At 34.2% G+C, this 25,689-nt stretch overlaps 1 pseudogene; it reads right to left on the bottom strand.

The window, feature by feature from the left end:
- Positions 1–1,014: 1,014 nt before the first annotated feature.
- Positions 1,015–24,038, bottom strand: LOC147396186 (putative pre-mRNA-splicing factor ATP-dependent RNA helicase DEAH2; annotated as a pseudogene).
- Between the last annotated feature and the right edge of the window lie 1,651 nt (positions 24,039–25,689).

The following is a 25,689-nucleotide window of genomic DNA, read 5'->3' as shown; positions in this document are numbered from 1 at the left end:
TTTTCCCCGTAGATTGAATCATAAATTAATTTTTAATTATCTAATTTGACCTAAAAAGAATTTATTTGGCTGAATTGACATAAGATGATGATGATCGGGTTTAAGCCCTTAGACTTTCGATCTTGACTTTGACGTAGTCTTATCTAGCTGACTTTAGGATTTCCTTGATTTTAGTTTGACCCTAATCTTTATTTGTTAACTATAGGATAGTCTTGGATTGTAGTAGAGACCGATCACCTTGGTTGGACGGGTTCGGTACTGTAAAAATCCCCCAATTCACAAATCTATACTTTTCATTTTGTAAAAAAGTGGCGAAGCACTTTAAATTTCCTTCAAATTGAGGGGAGAAAAGTATTTCCCTAGATCTAGACTCCTTGGGAAAACTAGCCAAGTAGGTAGAACCTTTCACACTCACAACTGAGAATATAACATGTTTACATATATACAATTGCACCTACCATCACCTTGCCCTTTGCATTGGGTTCCAACTTGCATGACACTAGTAGGTACGTTGCATACCCATGTAGAAGTGAGAGAAGTTCAAGTTCTCACCAACCTTCACATAATCTTAAGGCAAGCTTTGCATTAGCAGGTTTTTAGTTTAATTATCAAGGAACCAAGTAAAATTGCATCTAATGCATGCTCACCTGTTTTGACCCAATCTAAGAAAGGAATACAGTCAACCCACCTTCGGGTCAAGTTTTGAAATTTTCAAGGAAAAATTAAGTTTAACATGTTCACGACAAACACAAACTTGGATTGGATTAGGCAATTTTTCAATAAGATGGCATCACAACCATCAACATCTTTCTTTTTCGTACAATGTGAAAAATATCTAGCCAAGAATGTAGCAGAACATGCTAAATTCGGAAATATCACCTTTTTTTTTTCACTCCAATGGACACCAACAAATTTTAGACAAAAGTTTTCTTAATGGGACAACTAACCAATATAGCTAAAATGTAAAAATAAATAAATAAAGAAATTGAATAATTCCTTATGATAATTTGACAATTTCCCCAATCGAAATATTTTCCAAAGCAATCATAAAGTGCCCAAGGATTAGAAAAGGAGATTATCCAATATGGGGCCCAGCACATATACAACAATACTTATAGATGATCTTCCATCTAGACCATGCACTGATAGTATTCCATTTTTTTCTCTTACAATTTCTTTTGGCTCAATTGCAACTGAATCGGCAGGCATGTGAGCATGTGCACAGGCAGACAAGTGCGTGAAAACGAGACTTAAATCTCTAATTGCCAATGAACTTATGATCTTGATTCATGGGTATAGAATAACATGTAGGCTTAGAAAAATCGAATCATGAAAATCTACTTAGTACAACCCATCCATAATAAATATGACTGGTTAATGCCTCTTTGTCTTCATCACGATTCAGAGAACTTGAATTTGAGGAGGCGTAGTAAGGTCGAAAGATTATATAATTTTGTTTTCAAAACATACTCTCCCCACAGTTGCACACTAAAACAATCTAAGGAGAATGCACAAACAAGTTTATTAACCTTATTTCAAATTCTTTGTCTCCTTTCTATCCTTTTATCACTTCTTATAGAGCTTCTCAAGTACACATTTGGCCTCCCAATTGAGGACATTGGCAAGATCACAATAGTGTGGTGCTATGTCAACTAGCCTGTAAAGAAATGTAAACAAAATAATCAGTAGGTTAAACCTCATTTCCAAAAAGCTTAATCAATCCAATCCATAATGAGTATTACAGTCTTGCATAAACGGTTTGGGATGTACTATGTATTAAGATACAAATATATTATCGTGCACATAGAAGAGTCAATGACAAAACACAAACATGTTTGATTAAATATGCAGCAACTTACCATTAATGCCCAACGAATATTTGTAACTGTGCGTATGAAATTCTTGCTGATCAAGACATAGTCATTGTACATTTTTGAATTTGACATATTTTTTTTTTAAATGTTGAGTTCGACAATAAAAATTGGTGAACTTGACATTGGTAAAATCCACTCGTTTTCATTTTTCAAGTTTTTTTTAATCAAAATGCATTGAAAGATCGACTAAAAACTTGATATAACGGACTTTCATCCGTCAGAAAAATGGATGAGTTAGAGACCTAAATCGAGGCCTCACTGTTGCCAACCCCTAGCTGTCCATGCCTTCGTTAGTTTCTTAATCAGACCTAGATACATAACAAAAGGAGTTCCACATCTTCCACATCTAAAGGAGTAGATTGGTTTAGTGGTAATTTCATCAAGGTGGCAAAGGTTAGATAAGCTACAAGTTCGAAAACTAGAGAAAAATTTCAGTTAGTTGTATCCAACTGGACTACAACGACCTCTATTTCACTAGAAACTAGAAGCTTCATCCACCAAATCGTTGTAAATGTCTCTGTGAACACCTCCAGAGAACGCATGTGAGGTGTTTGAAGAAATGCCCATGAAAAATTCTCAAATGGTGTTCGAGAGAAAATTTCTCAAAATTGAAGCTAAAAGTTTTGATATCAAAAGGTGTTGGGTGAAAAATCATGAGGGATTGGAAGTAAAGGAAACAAGAAGATGATGGGTTTCACATTTGAGTTTTTCGCAAGAAGGGGGAGTTTGGATGTACAATGTTTTGCAAAAGGCAAAGGAGAGTGTTAAGGGGTTTAGAGAAAAGTTCTTGTTTAATGAAAGCTTCTTGCTGGAAACCAGAGATGAAAAAATTAGGGAAAGATTTTTGAAAATTAATAGATTTTTTGATAAAGCAAAAACTATCTCGGTGGTCTTCTTGGAAGGCTATAAGAGTAATGGTTGGCTGGAAACAAGCTTGACAGTGAAGCTTTTGTTAGAACCAAAGGAGAAAATGATGGAAATGGAGAAGGAGATAGAACTCTTCTTTTTAGACTCTACATGGGTAGACATTGCTAAAAAAGGAAGGGAGGTTTTTAATAAGCCAGGGATTGGAATTGAGAAAAAGGTTGTGAAGTTTTAATACTCATGATGGATGCAAATAATGATGCTGTGGACAATAGAGATAGGTTTGAGAAAACTATGATGAGGAAGGAATCGACAATAAGAAAAGATATATACCTAAAGGAAAATGCAATCTCGACTAATCGCAGCAGCAAAGCCTTTGAGCAGTGGAGATGGGCTTTAATTTGTGAAACACAATCAACGAATGTTGACTGGGCAGAGTTGATGAGAACTTGTAAACATGTGCTAAAATTTCAAGGAATATTCAATAGGAAACTTATCACTTGGGGGCCTCAAAGAAATTACTTCTCCTGAAGAACAAATTGGAAGCTTCAACAACTAGAAACCTTCGAGAGGTAGTGATAAAAAACTCAAGTGTAAAATTTAGGACCTGGTTCACTGACATTAATAAATTAGATTCGACTTGGGAAGAACTTGGGACTTGGATTAGGGTTCTGGGACTACCATTTCATTTTTGAGACAAATATGTTTTCAATTTGATTGGAAAACAACTAAGGGACTGAAGGATGTGGATAGGCGAACAAGATGGTGGGAGGATCTAAGATTTGATAGATTGAAAGTAGGTTTACCTACTTATAAAATTCGGAGAAGCTTGAATATGTTCTGCGAAGGTCACAAATTCATAATAGGAATTGAGGTTGAACCAAAAGAGAGTGACGACGGAGGAAGGGCAATAGATTTGGTGCACACGGAATATTCCAATTAGATGATCAAAATAGCTTTAGAACAACTAACGACGATGATGACTAGCTCACAACCTCAACCGGAAATGAAGAGCATTGGTTGTAGCACTTCAAACCTGCTAGAAGCAACGTCCCAAGATAGAATCATTCAACCCACTTCAAAATTTATATCAAGTTTGGGTTATTGTGAGTTGAACTCATGTGTAACTAGATATGTGCGAGAGGGGGTTAAAAATAAACCACGTCGCAGGTTCACTCCCACTAATATATTGGCTAAACAATTGGGAAAAATGGTAGAAACTCCTCGATACTGTAAATTCCTACGCCATAACAACGCTATGGAGCAACAAAGTAGTCTTGGTAAGAAGGTTATTGCAAGATAGTCAAAATTGATAGAGTTTCATAGTTCGGAGAGAAGACAATAATTAGATTATTGTAGTTGCTCAATTCATAATTGTACCTCTAGGAAAGTCAAAGGACCCTCGTGAAGACAGTTACATTGTTCTAGTTTCAACTATATGGGATAGGCTTTGTTCTACCTTATGGAGGCACCCTGTTCAAATATTCATTCCATTGATCCCAACTAACTTGTGTCATTGGAAAGAAGGCCACGGTGAATCTAGGAGAGAACAACAATATTACATATCTTCATCTAAACTCTAGGTACTCTTTCCATGTTTGTGTGAATTCGAATTTTGTTTTTCAGAATAGTTTATCTATGGGTTCCTTAGTTTTTCCTTAGGATTATTCTTTGTGTTGGTTTGGTGCATGACGTTTTTTCTGTGGACAGGTCTCAAAATCCTTAGTTTTGATTAGTTAACAGAATCTTGAACTCCTTCTTGATGTAGATGGATTAGAAAGGTTAGGGAGCGATGATTCTTTGTTACCTCCAGAACCATTACCCTTAACCCAAGCCCAAGCTGAGGTATACGGTATAAATCAAACAGAGGGGTAAAAGGTCAAGTATTGTGTTGATAATGTGCCGAATGAGCCAAACAATAAACACCTATAGGATAGATTAGTCAAAACATAATTGGAGGGAGTCGAGTGGATGGTTAGTGAAGCTATGGGTATGGTAGAATCTTTTGGTATATTTTCAGAGACAGAGGAAGCGGAGGCATCTATAATTTTAAGGGTGGCAATAGGAGATTTGAGAGAGAGATTAACTTTGGATGAAGAACTGAAGCAATATGAAAGGACGATTGGAGTACTTAAAGATGATTTGAATCAAAATGGTCTAGATAGTCAGGAAATCTGCAATTATAGGGACAACTAGTCTAATGAGCTAGTGGTGATAGCTCCTTTGGAGACAGTTATGAGGATTACAAGGTCGAGTACGATTAGTTAGGTTCCTTGTTTTGTTGTACGCTTTTCAAGTTTTTATGACGATGAGAATTCTTTCTTGGAATGTGAGAGGTTTGGAGGGATAAGAAGAAGAGGGTGACCGTGAAAGCTATCATAAGATCAAAGAATCCTATGTTAGTGACCATTCGGGAATCGAAGCTAGTCGACTACAATGAAGAAATCATTAAAGAACTTTGGTGGGGGGATATTGGTTGGATTTTTTTTCTTGTACTAGCATTAGCTGGTGGTATTATTTTGATGTGGAGAAAGGACTTACTTCACGTAACAAATAGCTTGGCAGGAGCGTTCACCATTTCAATGTTATGCAATTGTGTTAATGATGACTTCCAATGGATGTTCTCTGGTATTTATGGTCCGATGAGAAGTAGAAAGAAACATCAATTTAAGGAGGAATTGGATGATGTTGCAGGTTATTGGGATAGACCGTGGGTGTTAGGAGGAGACTTTAATGTTATCAGATTTAACAATGAGAAAAATGGGGGTGGGAGTATTGCTAAAAGGATGAGGGATTTTAATGGGTTCGTGAATAAATACTCTCTTATGGACCTTCCTTTATTGGTTAAATGGTTTACGTGGTCTAACAATCAAGAGATTCTCAAGATGTCTAGAATTGATAGATTTTTAGTAGGTGGCATGTGGGAGGAGAAGTTTGACAACGTGTTTTACATCGCTACCCCTAGCCCAGTTTCAGATCATTTCCCTATACTTTTGGAGGCAAGTCATCCTAGAACCAAACTAATGCCATTTAGATTTGAGAACATGTGGCTCATTCATCCTAACTTCTTAGCCTTAGTCAAGGATTGGTGGAATGAGAGTCCATCCTTAGAAAACCCAGGTAATGCATTTAAGAATAAACTCAAATACGTGAAAGAGAAGTTGAAAATGTGAAATAAAAAGGTACTGGGGATGATTGAGGTAAAAAAAATGATGATCCTTAATAAAATTGAGATTTTGGTTGTCAAAGAGGAAGTGGGTGATTTAAGGACAGAGGATATGATTACCAGAATAGAGCTAAAATTGAAATTTCAAACGGTAGCTTTGATGGAGGAAATTAGTTGGAAACAAAATTCTAGAATCAAATGGTTGAAAAAATGGGACAACAACACAAATTTTTTCCACAAAATGGCAAACTATCATAGAAAAAGTAATCAAATTGTTAAATTGTCTTTGGAGGGATCTGTGGTAGAAGGATAAAAGGAAATTAGGAGAATGTGTGTAAGGTACCACAAAGATTTATAAAAGGAAAAAAGAGAACGTAAGACCTTACCCAGATAATTTAGAGTTCAACACCTTGTCCTTGAAGGAGAAAGTTTGGTTGGAAAGACCAATTGTAGAAGAAGAGGTGAGATCTATTGTTTTCTCCATGAGTGGGGACAAGGCTCTTAGGCTAGATGGTTTCACCATGGCTTTCTTCAAACATTGTTGGGACATTGTCTCAAAGAATTTCATAGAAGTGGTTAAGGAACTCCAAGAGAAAAATTGCTTGGACTATGGTTTGAATAGCACTTTTGTGGCGTTGATTCCTAAAAAATGGGAACTAACAACTTTGACGATTTTAAATCCATTAGTTTGGTGTACAAAATCATTTTGAAGGTATTAGCATCTAAATTGAAGGAAGTGTTGAAAAGTCTTATCAATGTGGAACGAGGAGCTTTTGTTAAGGGGGAGACAAATTCTAAACGGGGTGTTAATTGTAAATGAATGTCTTGATTTGAGGATTAAGGACAAGAAGGCGAGTTTGGTGGGTAAAATTGACCTTTAGAAAGCCTATGATCACATGTGTTGGGATTTTCTGGAGTATACGATGTGTAGAATAGGTTTTGGTAAGAAGTGGATTGGTTGGATTATGAAGTGTATAACCTCGGTTTCATATTCCATTTTATTCAACGGTAGTCCGACAGGTTTCTTTAGGGGATCGAGGGGTTTAAGGCAAGGTGATCTTTTATCTCCTTTCATTTTTTTTGTATTGTGATTTAGGCCATAGGTAGATTATTCAAAAGAGCTGTGGACATTGGCAAGCTCTTGAGGTTTATAGTGAATACTAAGGGGCCAATAATCTCCCATCTCCAATTCGTTGACAACACCTTAATGTTCTTGGACCATTCGAAAGACCAAGTGAGAATCCTATGTGTGTTACTAAGCTACTTTAAGACAATCTCTGGCCTTCATATCAATTTGTAGAAAAGTAAGATCTTTGGGGTTGGGGTTATTAATGATCTCCCGGTGTTAGAAACTATCTTAGGAGCTCTAGTGATAATTTCCTATCTTCTTATTTGGGTCTCCATTTAGGAATGGCGTATAGCAGTAAGAGCAATTGGAATGGGGTCATCGATAGAATGGAAAAGAAGTTGAGCATGCAGAAAGCAAGATATCTTTCGAAGGGGCTAAGATGGCTTTGATCAAAAGCACATTGTCTAGCATTCCTATCTATTTCCTTTCCCTCTTCTAAATGCCTAAGTCAGTAGAGATCCGTATGGAAAAACTCATGAAAGTTTTTTGTGGAATGAAAAGAATGGAGGAAAGAAGTATCATTTGGTTAATTAGAAGTTGATTTGCACCCTTAAGAGAAATGAAGGTCTAGGGATTTAAGGTTTTAGACTTACAAATATAGCTCTATTAGGGAAATGGCTTGGAGCTACGAGGAAGAGAATGATAGTTTGTGGAAAAGAGTTGTTAAATGATAGTTTGTGGATGAGAGTTGTTACTACTAAGTATGAGGAAAAAAGATTTTGATGGTATAACGAGGAAGCCAAGGGGTCTTATGGTTGTAGTGTTTGGAAATGTATTCTCAAGGTTGTTGATGACTTTACAAGAGAGATCGGCTTCAAAATAAGCTTAGGAGACATGGTGAGGTTTTGGGAAGATAGGTGGTGCGGTAATTCAGCTCTATCAACTCAATACCCATATTTGTATGCTTGTTTTCTTAAAAAGAATTGCACGATTGAGCATTGTTTGATTCGTAACGATATCACTTTTTCTTGGGATAGGGATTTTAGGAGAAATTTCAATGATTGGGAGTTAACCGAGGTAACATCTCTTCTAGATCTCTTGAATGTAGTCAAAATCAAAGAGAATGATCAGGACATGAGGGAATGAGTCAAGACGAAGGATAGGAAATTCACTGTTCGCTCATTTTACAAAGTCATTTTTCCAAGGTCGGAGAATTCTTTTTCGGTATATCACATTTGATTTTCTCTTGTCCCTTCTAAAATTTTCTTATTTTTTTGGCTTGCTTCCTTAGGGAGGATTCTTTGGATAAGTTGATTTCTCGTAAGTGGATCACTCCTAATTTTTGTCATCTTTGTAAGAGCGATAAAGAGTCTGTGTGTAGCGCCCCGCCAAACGCTAACACAAAGCCCCATGTCAGATCTCGAGGCACAAGGTAGCACCTCGAAATTTCGACACGGTCTCCTCTGTTTATATTAGCATTCCAATGCGTTCAACCTGCATTTAATAGACGACATACATAATCCTGCATATATACATATAAAATATAATACTAACGGAAACCTATATACATTTAATTATGTATCAAAATAAGAGTATGAAAGAAAAAATTTATATACACAATTATACAGAAATTCCTCACTCTAACAAAATTCCTAACGTTCAAAACCAAAATCTATATTATCACCTGGATAACCTGACTCCGCTAGGTATAACCCAGTGCTTACCATGAAAAGGACTCTAGTCACTTATCTGACCCACCAGATGATTATCATTCGTGCTTTATATCTGCCTCGCCAAGCTCTGAATCTAAAACTAAAAAAAATGAAGAAGGAAATGGTGGGTAACAATGGTTACCAGTAAAGAAGCAAACATTATCTGCCAATAACCTCTCTTAACATTAAATAATAAACATACTGAATCATTTTAAAATATGCAAAATTTTACATAAGAAATTACAATTAATTAGTACATATAGCGAGGGATAAGCAACTAAACATTTTAAAACTGACATTGCATCGATCAATAGTACTCATTATAACATTCTCTTTTTATATAAATCTAATTAATTAAATGAAAACATTAAACATGCATTTCATTTTTATATCAAAATAAGGCAACATATACATAATACACAATGGTGGTGTAGTGGAATTAGAGAGTTGGGATTCACGACTGCATCGCTCCCAGTCGAGATATGATGTTTTATAATAAAGTAGTAGTTCCTGATTTTGTGGTTGATCACTGTTTACCACATTTGTGAGACTATTTGTCCTGCTCAGGTTGGCCGTTTAACGTGACGATAAGCAATGAGTCTCTTTTCGATGTATCAGAACATTCGACTATTATAGATTGTTAGTGAGCACTGACTAATCATTTTTGTCTATGCCTATCAAGCGTGCATGTGATTCTCAAATATACAATCCATTCGTATACGACCACCTTTACATTATAAGTTCACTAGTAAAGATAGAGAGGAATAAACCCGGATTCTAGTTGTGACTCTACTCTTATACATGTCCTATACCACGTATAAGTTTGGTGGTTCCTACCGTACATCCTAGGATAGTACACCATTTTGGATGATATGACGCACTATCCTTTCAAGCATTCACAAACTGTTTAATAGCTCACAAAATAACTACATATATATATATATATTATTTTCATTTGAAAACAAAAGAGAAATTAACAATACAAGTTTGAAAATGGATATTTAGTTTCATACTATGCAATTGTGGCCACCCGACTTAAAATAAATAACGGAACGGAAAAGTAAACAACGTCTCGAGCGAACAGAAAGTAAATAAACATACAACCAGTAACATTATCCCTGAATATCCGTTCACCAACCTACACACAATACAACAATGTAAAATGCAGACATCAGCCCTCGGGTGTGATTGACATTTTATTGTTTCATACCCTTTTTTTGATTTTTACAATTTGCAATCTCTCAAACAAAATATCCACTTTCTGATATTCATCAGCTCAATATGAGTTCATTAAATATTAAATCATTTTTCCAACTATGAAATTCATTTTTTCAATAACATTAAAAAAATACAAAACTTATATCAAAACGGGGTCCAAACGGTATACGGAACCCAATTGATGAAAATAACTCGATGAAATATCCTACCCACATATAATTTGTTATAAAATACAATTAAATATAACAAATATGCAAGTTCTTACATGAATTTGAAATAACCAATTGAATTCTATATTTTAAAAAACGCATCATAAATTTTTAATAAAATCCTAAATGTAATTTTCATAATGTACAATTACTAATAAAAATTGAGAGTTCCTTAAAATCTCTATACGAAAAAAATTGAAGTGCGTGCGTGAAAATTGAGATGATCATCTTGAAAATTGAGGTGGATCAGACTTTGAGACAAATGATTTTTTAATTTGACCTAGTAATTTCGAAGATCTTAACGTCATTGTTTTTTCTCTCTTCTACGACGGAGGACAATATGACCCCAAAACAGGTGAAATCTGATGTCGAAGTTACAAAACCCCCGTAAATACATGCGACTGATTTTTGATGATACGGGGTAAAAGAGAAGATGAAATGAAAAGAAGCTGGATGGATTTTATAGATGTCGAGGTTGCGGACCTTTTTTATTCTACAGCAAAAATCAACGACTGCCCGTTCGCAAACGGTGCACACGACCCAATTGACAAAAATAACCTGGTGAAATATCCTACCCACGTATAATTTGTTATAAAATATAAGTAAACATAACAAATATACAAGTTCTGACGTGAATTTGAAATAACCAATTGAATTCTATATTTTTGGAAACACATCACAAATTTTTAATAAAATCCTAAATGTAATTTTCATAATCTACGATTACTAATAAAAATTGAGACTTTCTTATAATCTTTGTGCGAAAATATTGAAGTGCATGCGCGAAAATTGAGATGATCGGTGTGGAAATCGAGGTGGATCAGATTTCGAGACGAATGATTTTTGAATTTGACCATGTAGTTTCGGAGATCACGACGTCGTCGTCTTTTCTCCCTTCTATGACGGAGGACAATTTGACCCCGAAATAGGCAAAATCCGAGGTTGAAGTTACGAAACCCCCGTATATGCATGCGACTAATTTTTGATGATACGGGATAAAAGAAAAGATGAAATAAAAAGAAGTTGGGTGGGTTTTGTACATATCGAGGCTGCAAACCTTTTTTCCTTCTACGACGGAAATCAATGACTACCCGTTCGTGAATAGTGCACAGGACCCAATTGACGAAAATAACCTGGTGAAATATCCTATCAACGTATAATTTATTATGAAATATAATTAAATATAAAAAATATACAAGTTTTGACGTGAATTTGAAATAACCAATTGAATTCTATATTTTTGGAAACACATTACAAATTTTTAATAAAATCCTAAATGCAATTTTCACAATTTACGATTACTAATAAAAATTGAGAGTTCCTTACAATCTTTGTGCGAAAGGATTGAAGATCGAGGTGGATCAGACTTTGAGACGGATGATTTTTGAATTTGACCTAGTAGTTTCGAAGATCTCGACGTTGTCGTCTTTTTTTCATTCTAATACGGAGGATGATTTGACCCCGAAACAGGCGAAATCCGATGTCGAAGTTACGAAACCCCCGTATATATATACGACTGATTTTTGATGATACGGGCTGAAAAAGAAGATAAAACGAAAAGAAGTTGGGTGGGTTTTGTAGATGTCAAGACTACAGACTTTTTTCCCTTCTATGGTAGAAGTCAACGACTGCCCATTCGTGACGGATCTGAGTTTGAAAATTTGAAAAAAATAAATTTAAAAAAAAAAATCCGTTGGCTGGTTTTGGGTTATTTAAAATGAAGATGAATAGTAAAAATTTTAAAAAACTTATTTATATAAAATTTTGGGACAATTTCGATATTTTGCCTATTTTTTCGTTCGACGATAACTTGACCGTTCGAACTCCAAAAGTGACGAATAAATACTCTATTTTGTCTAATTTTTCATTTCAGATTTAATAGTGTGGTTAATTTCTACAAATTCTATCTCCACAAAAATTTATATTTTTTGCCTAGTGGGATCCTAAAATTGATAATAATTCGACTTTCTGGTCTCCAAAAATGATAAGTAAGTAGTTCATGTTCAATAAATTTTCGTTACGAATCTAATGACATGGTCGAATCTTAACAGTTCTTTCTCTAGCAAAAAGTTATTATTTTAGCCTGATCCAACTCGGTAATTGAGGATTTTGTAACTTTTCTGTTCGGACTTGCATTTGAGGGTGCTTACAAGCTAAAGTATGTTTTTTGATTATTTTGAATCCAATGGTAAAGTCAGATTCCTTTAAAAATGATCAGAAACATTATAAAGTTTTACCCTTAAATCCCACTTTCAGTATTTTTATCAAAATTTCACTATTTTTTCTCGAGATACGAATCGAAAACTCAGGGTTTTACACTATGGATCACACCCTTCTTCACTACTCTTTCTCCTGAGGTATGTGGTCATCTTTCATGTCTTTGTTTCATATGTGTTGGGTTTTCCCAAAAACCTTTTTTTTTTATGTTAGAAAGCTAGACTTTCAATATCTTCTCTCATAAAAAAAGACACCTTTGGACTATCCTTTCTTCGGCCATAGCGTGGGTTTTTACACAAAAAAAGAAACAACAAAGTGTTCCAAAGCAAGGAGAACAATCACATATGGTGTACATGGAGATTTTAGGATTGCTATTTTTTTAGGCGAAGTTAAGCAAGGACTTTTCCAATTTTTCGTTTAAGGACTTTATTTTTAGATGGGATAGCTTATGTAACTTGCGAGCTCTTATTTTTGTCTTTCCTGTTTTTGATTTCTTTCATGGAGGCTCTCTTGGCCCCATTTGTATTATCCTTCTTTTGTTATTTTTAAAATATTTATACTTATAAAAAAAAATTACCCACTTAGGTTTGTGATCCAAGAAGTTCGATGGATGTAGGTGGACAAACTGACAAGAGAGAAGAAATTGATAAAAGCCACAATAGCTTTGGCGCTTTTCAGTAAGATATAAACACTACCAATAAGAGAACAAATATATTACAAAAGCAATTAAAATTAGAGAGATTCTATTGGCACCCCAACTTTTACCTATTACACTCCAATTTCTTAAATTATTTATCACCCCGTACTAAAGATTAAAACACACTCCTCAAACATTATAAAAAGTTTGCTCAAATTATTAATCTCAACATTGCAAAACATTATAACAACCGTTCAAACAATTTCAATAGTTATGATTAGACTCATATAAAATCCTAAATCCAAAAAATAGTAATTTAAAAAAAAAAAGATAAGAAATTTTATTGGTACCCCAACTTTTACTTATTCTCAACGATTCACTTATTTTATTTATTTTTAATTGGGGTGTGATAGGTAAAAGTTGGGGGTGCCAATAGAAACTCTCTAAAATTATGGGAAACAAATAATCCAATAAGGTATACTTGATTGTCTTTCATTGTCAAATAATGGCAGGTACACTAAAAATGTGCTACATGCATAAAATACCAGGCTAGCATAACTTTCCTTATATTTATGTAATAGTCACGGCAATTAAAATCCATGCTACACATCTTCAAGTTGATCTAGCCATGATACACGGTAGTTGTTACCTCACATTATCAACAGTCTTCAATGCTCTATGATTGAAAAGATTCTCGTATCACCATTGAGTATCTTCATCTGCAACATTACATAAACAAATAAGATCTTGAACAAAATATGGTCTAGCTGCATATCACAATGAACACAAAATATAATACTTATTGTTCTGTTTGCAGGCATGGTTTACATTCAAAACCATAAGGTGATCTCCATCAATGTGGCCAAACTGAGTTTTCACTTGTTATCACAGAAGGAGGCCCATGGTAGGTCAACAGATGTATAAAGGCAAGGATGACGCCATTACTTCATAACAAAATACTAGACCCTGCAACTATTTGTATTAGCACTTTCAAAATGCTATGGCACATGCCAACAACTGGCATGGGACCCAAATAGGGCAGTTGCTGATGACAAACTAATTGGACCGAGCAAACAACTCTAAAGACTAAACACATGTGCATATACTTGCAAGCATGCAAGCACCAAAGATAGTTCTCTCACTCATGCACGTATATACAAATAATGTATTCAACATCACTTGCATATGCTAAAGCGGTTGAGATTCTAAAGCCTAGACCGAGTTGGCTAATTGAAACAATTGCTAAATTCCTTATCTACTTATAAAAGAAAAAAACCCTGCCACGTCAACTTCTTGACAACTTGATTGCAATGATGACCTAGTGAACCAGAGCCCACCCAATTCAATGGCTAGTCCGAGTTTCAAAATATTGTTGTAAGAAAAATCAGGAGTTTAGAGGTTTCTCTTTTATGGATTTACTTTTTAGGTAGGACCTTGTTAGGAATTCGAGTAGTTAATCATTTTATTATCTATTTGACATCATGATAACTGTCTCAAAACATTGATTTATCTACACATTTCCTTGACATTTATCTTGGTTTAAGTCATTGTTTTATTATTATTAGCAAATAAGAATGTTATGCCTCATAATATCTCATTACATATTTCATCATATTAATTAGGCATTATTACATGAAATAATGCATTTGTCGAAAAATTAATAAAGCACATGTTCAATTGTACAGGTCAAAGATTAAAAGAACAAAATTAAATACCAACACATCAAAAAGACTTTGGATTGCAAATAAGAGTGCAAGAGAAGGACCCAAGCCAAGATCCGACCTCATATAAGCTTAGCTTTACTGTGGTGTGGCATGCCTAACCCATAGCACTGTAAAAATGAAAAAGGTTGCCCTAGAATTGCGTTGATTATTTACATATGCATGAAGCTATCAACTTGTGGCGGCGTCTCGAAAAGGATCATTCCCGAAGCCTTAATTTCAATTATAAACAAGACCCTTGTCTATTATGGAAAAAGTACTCAGACCTTGTTCCTTTCTTTTAATCTTTTGGCACTTAGCCAATTCTTTTCTTTTCCATTTTTAGAGTAGGTTTTCTTTAATTTTTGTAAATAATGAAAGTCAGAGAGAAGAGAGAGTGTATTACTCCATTGTTCTAATGAATACAAGTGTTTTATTCTTTTTTCATCTTTCTTTCTATCTTACTATGACCTAAGGCTAGCCTCCCTCCATTGGAGAGAAAAGAAACTTAAAGCAAGTCTATGTTGTAATTTAGTTGTTTATCCTCTTAATATACTTTTAATGCTTATGGTTCTTTTCAAGGCTTGTCCAACTCTTATGGATTAAGGCTATAGATGACCCCTTGCACTCTTTATGCTAGAGTTTGATGTTGCATACTTAGATAAGCTCAAGATGATCCTTGCTTATTTTAGATATTGGGTAGTAAGGGTTTCACACTATAGTGAGTGAAGGAACCCTAACTTAGGTTACCAAATCAAATTTTAATGTTTTACCTTCTGTAGACACCCTATTTTTGCACTCGCCTGATTAATCAACTCGTCAACCCGATCGCAATGATTCCCAATGATGGATGTTATTTCTATTGCTTTATTTTGTTACCAGAAATGTTTCAGAAATCCGGATGAGGTATCTCGAACTGACAAAACCTTAGAAACCACGCTACGGTAGGAAAATATGACCCCAGAAACATAGAAATCATCATCTTGCAAACCCAAAAAGAAGCTTCACGATAAAAATCACTAAAAATGACCAAATTACCAAAATACCCCTAACATCAAGACGACCCTAGAGCCTACATTACGCTTAAGAAAGTTCTCTCAAACACATAAAACAATAAATTGAAATCAAATAAATCATTTCGTCAATTTTCACAAAATTTGACAAAATTACGAAAATGCCCCTCATAAAGTTCATGACCATTTCACACAAAAAATTTCATAAATGACACAAACTAATATTTCCATTGAATTCCTTACAAAAAATCGATTCTAAAATATCCTAGAACATTAAAAACCGACTTGAAACGTGAAAAGCCCTCTCCGGGGGTAAAACGATAATTTCACAATTAAAAATTTTGAAATTAATAAATAAAACATTAAATAATTAAAGTGAAACATTGATGAAATTAATTTAAAATTTTGAATTAAAAAAATCGATCAATCGGACTTTCAAGTAAAATTGTTGAGGGTTCATGGGATATTTCTTTAAGGACCCCTCCATTTGGAGGTCCAAAGAATTAAAGAAATAATGGAGGAGGGGTCTCCAAAAATTAAAAGCAAATCGAGCAAGACTAAAGTCAAGGTATTAAAGTCAATCAAGTGAGATTAAAGTCAAAATTAAAGTCAATTAAGCAAGACTGAAGTCAAAATATTAAAAGTCAATTAATTAAGACTAAAGTCAAAATATTAAAAGTCAATCAAATAAGACCAAAAGTCAAAATCATAATAGAGTTCTAATAAAATAATAACTCTATCTAATAGAGTTCTAACTAAAAAATAATTCTACCTAAAACAATTCTAATTAAAACACAATTCTACCTAAAACAACTCTAATTAAATACTAATTCTATCAAAATCAACCTTTAAAAAATTCTATAAATAGAGGTGCTCACACCCTATTTTCGTATCAAATCATAAACCCTAAGAGAAGTAGGTCTAGAAGCCCCCCTAGCCTCCCATAAACCCTATTTTTGGAGTCCTAACTCCTTACCTAACATCCCTCCTTTGATTTTAGCATAAGAAACGCTTAAAAGCCTTCCAAAAATATCCCAAAATCCACAACAAACTTGAAGAGTTCAGATCCAAAAATAAGGAGATACCTTGCCTCAGAGATCCGAAATCAAATCCGGAGACAGAACGAAGCAAGGGAGTACGGTACAATGAGGTATTTTTGTTAGATCTGAGGGAACAAAATCCTTGCTATTGGAAAGGTATAAAATTTTTTATTTTTATTTTTATCTAGGTATTTAGCAATGTGATTTATTTGGGAAGTTAGTAGAGACTGGCTTTAGCTGGGCGGGGTTGGTGCCTAACACCTTCCAACCCCGTAACGTGATCCCCAGACTCTTTTTCTCTTTCGTAGATTAGTTTGCCATTTTTAGAGTCAGTTTGGTTCCTAGACCTTAACAACTAGGTGGCGACTCCCAAACCTCAAGGGTCAAAAGCGGATCCGCGCACCCCGCGGATCGAAGGCGCTTTCACCTTCCAATCCAAAGAGCAATACCAAGTTCTTTGGATTGAGTTTAAAAAGATGATAGAAGTAGATTAAGCTAGGTATATGGCCCTAGGTGGACCCTTGTCTCTAATAGCTTTATTTTCCTTGTTTTAGTTTAATTTCCAACAATTTCAATTATGTTTTTGTAACTCTCAATCAACTAAACTATTTTAATTTCTTAGTTTGATTCAATTCTTCCCTTTATTTTGATTCCACCCCCTTTCCCTTGTGGTTCGACCCTTACTTGATAATCAAGTTAAGGTATAAATATTTAAATTATACATTCAAAATCATCATTTCTGAAGGACGACTTCACGGCACCTTGTCCTCCATTAATAGAAGTGTTCAATCCATAGGAGAGCCCGATCAGATCCAAAATTATTATAAAGGTACTATAATGAAACCCAAATGGGATACAAACAAAAAAAGAACATGAGCAAAAGGAAACTCGCTCATATTCTCTCCCAATTTCACGCGTACCTAGAAGCATAATTGAAATTGACAGGATCCCATTTTGCATTTGAACAATTGAATTCTGAACTAACAACAAGCATCTTAGACATTTGAGGATCCAAGGGAAACTCATTCATAATCTCTCCATAATTGAAATTGACAAGATCTCATTTTGCATTTGAACAATTGAATTCTGAACGAACAACAAACATCTTAGACATTTGGGGATCCAAGGGAAACTCGTTCATAATATCTCCCAATTAGGTCAAGTTTCCATCATCATCTAATGTACCCAAGTAGTTCAAAACTTTTATAGCTCATATCAATGTTTTAGAGGTAAGAGAGTTAGTAAAATCAAAATAGACAAGATCATCAATTCCAAGTTTTTTTAAAATGAGAACAGTGATAGCTAGATTTGATCGTAGTATTTCTAGATATATTTGTGGTTGAAGAGCATTATTGAAAATTTTCTCAGTGTAGAGTCTAAAGCATTTACCGGGCTACGTTCTTCTAACACGACCTAATTTTTTATGAACACTTGCCTTCGAAATTGGAGACACCAATAAAAGTTCAACACATACACGTGGGTTATAAAATTTTTGTTTGGCAAACCCAAGGTCAAATGAAGTAAACTAGACCATCAATAGTCAAAGAAGTTTATGCAATGTTGGTTGACATAACAATTTTCCTTCCAGGAGACCCACTGTGGCGCCCCGCCGAACACTAACACAAATCCCCATGTCAGATTTCAAGGTACGAGGTGGCACCTCGAAATTTCAGCATGGTCTCCTCTGTTTATGTTAGCATTCCAAGGCGATTTAACCTGCACCTGATAAACGACATACAATCCTGCATATAACAAACAAAATATAATACTAGCGGAAGCTTATATACGTCTAATAATGTTCGATAGATCAGAGTGCGGAAGAAGAAAAATTATATACAGGATTATACAAAATTCCTCACTCTGACAGAATTCCTAACACTCAAGACAAATCCATAAGACTACTTGGAGAAACTGACACCACTAGGGGGTATAGTCCTAGTGCTTACCAGGTGACGGACTCTAGTTATCTATCTGACCAACCAGATGATCCTCATTCGTTTTCTACACTTGTTTCGCCAAGCTTCAGATCTGAAACTAAAAAAAATGGAGAAGGAAAGGGTGAGTAACAATGGTTACCCAGTAAGGAAGCAACAATTTCTGCCAATAACCTCTCCTAACATGAACGAATAAACATACTGGATCATTTTAAAATAAACAAAATTTTACAGAATAAACTACGATTAACTGGTACATATAGCCAGGGATGAGCAACTAAACATTTTAAAACTGACATCACATCAATCAGCATTACTCACTATAACATTCTCTTTTTATACAAATCTAATTGATCAAATGGAAACATTAAACATGCATTTCATTTTATATATCAAAATAAGCAACAGATACATAATACACAATGGTGGAGTATTAGAATTGGAGAGTTGGGATTCACGACTGGATCGCTCCCAGTCGGGACATGATGTTATAATTTCTCTCTGATTTTTAGTTCCCGATTTTGTGGCTGGTCGCTGTTTACTACGTTTGGTTGACCATTTATCCGACTCAGGCTGGTCGTTTGACGTGACCGTAAGCAATGGGTCTCTTTTCGATGTGTCAGAACGTTCGACTACTATAGATTGTTAGTGATCACTGACCAATCATCTTCGTCTATGCCTATCAGGCGTACATGTGATTCCCAAATATACAAACCATTCGTATATGACCACCTTTACATTACAAGTTCACTGGTAAAGATAGAGAGGAATAAACCCGGATTCCAGTTGTGACTCCACTCTCATACGCGTCCCATACCACGTATGAGCTTGGTGGTCCCTACCGTACATCCCAGGATAGTACACCACTCCGGATGATATGACGCACTAGCCCTTCAGGCATTCATAAACTCTTTAACAGCTCACAAAATAGGTACATATATATATTATTTTCATTTGAAAACAAAAGAGAAATTAACAATACAAGGTTGAGAATAGATATCCAGTTTCCTACCATGCAAGTGTGGCCACCCGGCCTAAAATAAATAACATAACGGAGCGCCTCGCGCTAACAGAAATTTAAATAAACATGCAACCAATAATATTATCCCTGGATATCTGTTCACCAACCTGCACACAACACAACAACGTAAAATGCAGACATCACCCCTCGGGTGTGACTCTGACATTTTACCGTTTCATACCCTTTTTCCCTTTTTTCGATTTTTACAATTTTCAATCTCTTCAATAAAACATCCATTTTCTGATATTCATCAACTCAATATGAGTTCATTGAATATTAAATCACATTTTCCAACTAACGAATTTATTTTTATCAATAATATTGAAAAAGAAAACAAATTTTATATCAAAACGGGGTCCGAACAGTGCACAAGACCCAATTGATGGAAATAACCCGTTAAAATATGCTACCCACGTATGATTTGTTAAAAAATACAATTAAACATATCAAACATGCATTTTCTAGCGTGAATTTTGAAATAACGAAAGAATTCTATATTTTGGAAATACATCAAAAATTTTCAGATAAAATCCTAAATGCAATTTTCACAATCTATGATTACTAATAGAAATTGAGAGTTCCTTACAATCACTAGGCGACGGAATTGAAGCACGTGCGCGGAAATCAAGGCGAACGGCGCGGAAATCGAGACGGACCAAATTTCGAAGCGGCTGATTTTCGAAATCGGCCCGGTGGTTTTGAAGATCTCGATGTGCTCGTCTCTTCTCCCTTCTACGATGAAAGACGGTTTGACCCCGAAATTGATGAAAATCGAGGTTGAAGTTACGAAATCTCCGTATAAAAATACGGCTGATTTTTGACTATACGGGGTGAAAAAAGCGAGAAAACGAAAGGAATTTGGGTGGGTTATGTAGAGAATGAGGCTGCGGACGTTTCTCCCTTCTGCGTCGGAAGACGGTTTGACCCGGAAACGGACGAAATCCAAGGTCAAAGTTTCGAAATTTCTGTATCCAAATACGGCTGATTTTTGATGATATCGGGTAAAATAGAAAGTAAAACAAAGAAAGGTTGGGTGGGTTTTGTAGAGAACGTAGCTGCGGACATTTCTCCCTTCTGCGTCGATCGTCGACGGCGAGCCGTTTGCGAGAGATCTGAAATGGAAAAATCGGAGGAAAACAATTTTTTTTTTTTTTATTTGTCGCGTGGCTGTGTGGACGAGTTGGGGGAGATGACATATAAATTTTTTTTTTAAATATTATTTAAATAAAATGTGGGACGAATTCGGTATTTTGTCAATTGTTTCGATCGATGATAACTTGATCATCCGGACTCCAAAACTGACAAATGAATATTTCATTTCGCCTAATTTTTCATTCTGGATCTAATGGTACAGTCAATTTCTACAAATTATGTCTCAAAAAAAATTTACATTTTTCACTTGAGGTGACCCCTAAACTTGATGTCGATTTCGTTTTTGGCGATAATTCGACTCTCTGATCTCCAAAAATGACAAATAAATAGTCCATGTTGAATAATTTTTCATTATGAATCCAATGGTATAATCGAATTTTAAAAATTATTGCTCTAATAAAAAATCACTATTTTAGCCTAGTCTGACCCGGTAATCGAGGATTTTGCAACTTTTATATTCGGACTCGCATTTGAGCGTGCTTACATGCTAAACTATGTTTTTCGATCATTTTGAATCTAATGGTGAGGTCAAATTCCATTAAAAATGATCATAAACATCATAAAGTTTTACCCCTAAATCCCACTTTCAAGATTTTCTTAAAATTCCACTATTTATTTTTTCCTCGAGATACGAATTAAAAATTCGGGGTGTTACACCCACCTTCCTTTAGTGGAGGTGGGGCGATATCTTTTGCTGCATAGCTGGAGGTAATATAGAATACAAAGGCACAACTTTCATGGGTCCCACTTAGTCACCCAAATTTGTTATTTCTTTGTTAAGTTTCGGCATTCACCTTCTATCTCCTCCTCTCCAATAAGGAAAACAGGTATGTCACCTAGAGGTTCATACATGTGTATTTGGATAATCACCTGAATCGTTGCTTCAAGGTAATCCTCTCTTAGGATCTTGTGTGTAGAAAATCTTGACTAGATGAAGCTTTCGAAGGACTTTCATGAGAGATGCACTCCATTGAAATAAGATTGAAACTTCCTTGAGGGTTACACTCATTACAACCACTATCAAATCAGGTCTATTTCTCAACATTTCCTTTAGAGGCCCAAGTTGAACATCTGCTGCCAAAGTTCTTTCATGAGCCTCATCAAGAACTATCACCTTATAACATTTCAAAAGTAGATATATCATAGCTTCTCTTAAGAGCATACCATCTATTAAGTACCTAACATCTCTATTGTAAATGACTTTTCTGTAAGTAAAAGTAGTAATAAAGCACCAACATTTAGAACGAAAATAGAATTTTTTATGCATCATGGTAAGAATAGTTTTTACACTCAATAATCTTCAAGATGGATGTTGTAACCAACTTCTTCTCCTATGATTACATTCTTCTCCTCAGCAACTCGGCTGGAAACAGATGTGGCAGCCAGTCTACTGGGCTGTGTGCAAGCAATCATTATCTTCTTAGGTTTGCCAAAAGTTTCTATGTCAACAACTTCAATAACAAATTGAGAAATCTGAAATAGAACCACTCAGTTTGTCAAATATCTAGAGCCAATCATAAAACACAAATAATTTTACCATTACAAATCCAAGTTTTTAAATTATTAACAAGACTATGTATTTCTAAATGAATGTCCTACAAGTAATACGTACCTTACTAATCAATTCAGAAAGAAATATATACAAAAGCCCAATCAAGTGTAGAGAACCGTGTAATTGCGCCTTTAATCAAACCTTTTGTTTAAAATAGGAAAAAAATGAATTGGACCTTATACTTCTTTGCATGGTTTAAAATCTCGTTTCGATGCAATGTTTAAATTTTTTCAAAAATCAAAACGATACACGAAACATTCAATACATTTATTTTGAATTTTAAAAGAAGCCTTTTACATAAGACCACAATTGAAGGGTATGTAATTAATTTTAAAAAATATATGTTGTTTGAAATAGTTATTAAAATGAGGGTTTTTATTCAAATAACCCAGTTCAGAGGGTTGTTTTATTTAAATAGCCAAATCTTATGAAGAAGACCAAGGTCAAGGGCATAACTTAGATAAAAAAACCCTAACTTCTTTAGAAAATAAAGGGAAGAAGGTGAAGATGCAGTGGCAGCCTCCACTGGTAAGTCTCTTTCTCTTTTTTTTCCTCTCCCTTCTTATTCTTTATTATTTTCCCCAAAAAAATATTGAAACAATCTACATTTCGTATTCCATTATGTTTCGTCTCAGATTGCTGAAAAATCGAAACGTTTCGTACGAAACATTACGATATCTTGAACCATGCTTCTTTGCAGCTTTATAGGATGAGTATCGAGGGTAGAAAACCATCCAAAATTCAATGTCTCAACCAATCAACTCTACCTAAATGGCAGACCCTTTTATCTAAATCCAATCTCCTTAAGAAATTTAAGTTTCTTTCTACACCTACAAATTAGCAAGAAACCAAATGATCAACCGTTTCTTAGTGCAAATTACTAAATGTCATATAAGGGTAAGTATTCATTTTATCCCAACTATATAAGATTTTTTGCCAAGTCATCCAAATCTCAATACCAAAATAGGATTTTTAAGGAGGACGATGAAGATGGATTTCTTCCCAAAACCCATACAAATCATTTGCATAATCCCAAGAATTTTCTCATTTTTTAAAACTAACTTATCCAAATTAATCGAAATTGTCCAAATCTCAAAACAAGATAAACTTTTTAGGGTGGTCTATGATTAGGGGCTTCTTCCTCAAATCCCAAAATATCATTTGCATAATCACCTAAATTTTCTCAATTTTTGTTGGAAACTTATCCAAATAAACCGAGTTGAACACCTACGGAATAATTGTCGAATTTGAACTTGATTACTTGATACCAATCCTAATTATAATTTGTTTTTACTTCATATACAACTACTAGTTCAAAACTACAAAAAAACAAAAAAATGGAACCAAAGGATGAAGAAAAAATTAAATTTAAGATTTTTATATTGACCAAAGTTGTTTTACCGCTTCTAGTATTTCCAATGAAAATCAAGGTTTGATTAGCCCTCAAAACCTACAAAAATTCATATTTTTATTTTTACACTGGAAGAGTCTTTCACTTCTCTAGAATCTCATAGTACCTCTGTGAGTACGGGCGGCCATTCCATATGTTGAAGAGTGTGTTGTCAACAAGATCACAATTAATCTTAGCAATTTTAGTAGGGACAGATCTCTTGTCTGCCACATCGAACAAGCTTACTTTTCTTTTCCTCTCTATTGACATTTTCTCTCCAAAGTTCTTCAAATCCAAGAAAACCTATAAAAAATTTCAAAAAATAGTAAAAAAATTGATTCGATGTTTCTCAAACCCTAGAAAAATCAAAAGAATTGGCGAAAATGATGTCTTGAGAGCAATATAGAACCTTAAATCAAGAAGATGTGGATCTATGGTTAGGGTTTAAATAAGATTGAATATTTAAAAGGTCTGATTTTTCCCTAAAAATTGAAATCCTGGCCTTGGTGTAAGAGAGAGAGAAAGTGTGTGTGTGTGTGGACAAGTGCTAGGACACACATTATATATAGATCAGAGATTAGAAGAGGAAGTGAGGGGTAGGGCAAATGTGAAGGGATGTGAACGAGTGGGGGTGCCTGTAATTAGTTGAAAATACAAGGGTATCTCAAAATTCAAAAAGAAAGATCAAATGAATGAGGAAACATAGGGCCTATTCTTTAAAGAAGCCAGCTCCATATCTAGAAGCTGACTTCTAGAAGAAGACTTCTAGAAGAAGAAGAAGCCTATAGCTTGAAAAACCAAATCTAACAGAAGCTTGTTCACTACAGAAACTAGAAATTGATGTTCATTTGATAGCTTTTTATTGTTGAATTCTGGTAAAATGACCAGAATACCTTTACTGTTATTAATGCACCTAGAATGCACAAAATATGACTAGAATACCTTAATAAATATATAATAACAAAATTTATATTAAAAATATGTAATTACAAATATATATATATATATATATATATATATATATATATATATATATAATAAATTTATAAAAATAATTATTTTCAATTTAATTAAATTAATAAATTTTATAATTCTATTAAAATTTCGACAACATCTCCTCTTAAAAATGAACATATGAAATTTTCTTGATAAAAAAATATGTGCATAACACAAAATCTAACATTCACATAACATCCCATACACATTAACATTCAAAAAAACATATAATACATAAATCAACGTTTTTTAAACCATTATACTTCATCGTTGAAGGATGAATGTTATTGCTAACACTATAATAAAAAATGATCAGAATGCCTTAATAAATATATAATTACACTATATATATATGGGTCAGGTTCAAGGGCCATATGAGAAAACATATGTAAAAACTTTTGTTTTTAATAAAATTTTAAAATATGGGTTAGAAATTTTGGATTGAGCTGATTTTTTGTGAGAATGATCTCTATGATGGGAAGATCATCCAAAAAAAATATCAGTCCAATTTGAAACTTCTAACCCCATTAAAAGTGATTTAGAATGTGGACCGTCGATTTTTTACCAATTTTTATCACTAATTTGTAAATCACTTTTGATGGATTTAGAAGTTTCTGATTGAGCTGATTTTTTGTGAGGATGATTTTTTCATCATAGTGACCATCCTTGCAAAAAATCAGCTCAATCCAAAAGCTCTAACTCTTATTTTGAAAAACGAAAGTTTTTTCATATGTTTTCTCATATGGCCCTTGAACCGCCCCCTATATATATATATATAATATATATATATATATATATATTATATATATATATATATATATATATATATAATAAATTTATATTAAAAAATTAAGAAATTAATTATTTTACTTTAAATGAATTTATAAATTCTATAATTCTATCAAAATTTCAATAGCATCTCCTA

Source organism: Akebia trifoliata, chromosome 8 (assembly GCF_017979445.1).
Source record: "Akebia trifoliata isolate Shusen 1 chromosome 8, ASM1797944v1, whole genome shotgun sequence".
In the NCBI taxonomy this organism is placed as follows: domain Eukaryota; kingdom Viridiplantae; phylum Streptophyta; class Magnoliopsida; order Ranunculales; family Lardizabalaceae; genus Akebia; species Akebia trifoliata.
The sequence above is the reverse complement of the archived record's forward strand: the minus strand, read 5'-3'. Positions and strand labels throughout refer to the sequence as shown.